General features: G+C 45.8%; 1 pseudogene; it reads left to right on the top strand.

Annotated features, from left to right (window-relative positions):
* Positions 1 to 216: 216 nt before the first annotated feature.
* Positions 217 to 1,284, top strand: LOC118844209 (annotated as a pseudogene).
* Positions 1,285 to 1,623: the final 339 nt, after the last annotated feature.

Raw genomic sequence — 1,623 nt, 5'->3', positions numbered from 1 at the left:
CTCTGGCTGGCTGATGGATTGACAGATAGACCAACTGACAGACTGACCGATTCAGATGGTCTGTGGGAGCCCCACTCAGCCCAGCCCAGCCCAGATGGCTGAGGAGAAGGAGGCCCAGGCCTCTGAAGCAGCAGCAGGAGCCCCAGGACCTGGATGAGTCCTCTGCCTGATCATGAGTGGCCCTAAGAGATGAGTTTACATGTATTGCAGACCAGAAGCACTTCTGATTTCAGATCTGAGTCTTGGAGGTGTCTGCAAAACAAATCTTTAAGATCAGAAAATGAGTGAGCTTGACCAGTTATGGCAGGAGGCCAAACAACTGAAAAACCAAATTAGAGATGATAGAAAAGCATGTGCAGATGCAACTTTGCCTCAGATCACAAACAACTTTGATCCAGTGGGTCAGATCCAAATGCACACCAGAACACTGAGGGGGCACTTAGCCAAAATTTATGCAATGCATTGGGGCACTCCCAAGATGGCAAACTCATCATTTGGCATAGCTACACCACAAACAAGGTCCATTCCATTCATCTGAGTTCATCTTGGGTCATGACCTGTGTATATGCACCTTCTGGCAACTACGTGACCTCTGGTGGGCTTGACAACATCTGCTCCATTTACAATCTGAAAACTCATGAGGGTAACATGTGTGTGAGTTTTGAGCTAGCTGGACACACAGGTCCATATCATGCTGCTACTTCCTGGATAATAATCAAGTTGTCACCTACTCTGGAGACATCACTTGTGTTTTGTGGGACATAGAAACTGGCCAATAGACAAGCAGCTTCACTGGGCACACTGGGGATGTCAGGAATCATTCTCTTGCCCCTGACACCAGATTATTTGTTTCTGGGGCTTGTGATGCTTCAGCCAAACTGTGGGACGTTTGAGAAGGAACATGTCAGCAAACTTTCACAGGCCACGAATCTGACATTGACGCCATCTGTTTCTTTGCAAATGCCAATGCATTTGCCACAGGTTCAGTTGATGCCCCCTATAGACTCTTTGACCGCCCAGCTGACCAGGAGCTGATGGTGTATTTCCATGACAACATCATTTGTGGGATCACATCGGTGTCCTTCTTCAAGAGTGGCCACCTCCTGCTGGCTGGATATGATGACTTCAATTGCAGTGTCTAGGATGCACTCAAAGCCAACAGAGCAGGTGTTTTGGCTGGGCATGATAATCATGTCAGCTGCCTGGGGGTGACAGATGATGGAATGATGGTGGCCACAGGATCCTGGGATAGTTTCCTCAAGATATGAAACTAACACCTATAGATAACAGATGGACTCCATCATGACTGGAAGACCATCCTGACCTTGGAAGAGTCACCATGATGGCATATCCAGCCCAACCATACTAACAGGGACACCCGCATTTCTCCCTCAGAACTTTAAAAGGTCAAGATCTTTTCCCCCTCACCTATTGCTGCAACAAAGAGCACAATTCCCTCTACAAGAAGAATCTCTGTGTCTGTAAGCTAACAAATTGTACATTGCTTTGGGACCCTTGTCATTGCTTTCCTTTTTTTGTTTTGAATGAATATAAAAAGGAAATACTCTAATAAAAACATTCACCAGAAAAAAAGGTTTAAATGAAATAATGTATATTAATCAC

The sequence above is a fragment of the Trichosurus vulpecula genome, chromosome 3, assembly GCF_011100635.1.
Source record: "Trichosurus vulpecula isolate mTriVul1 chromosome 3, mTriVul1.pri, whole genome shotgun sequence".
NCBI lineage: Eukaryota > Metazoa > Chordata > Mammalia > Diprotodontia > Phalangeridae > Trichosurus > Trichosurus vulpecula.
The sequence above is the reverse complement of the archived record's forward strand: the minus strand, read 5'-3'. Positions and strand labels throughout refer to the sequence as shown.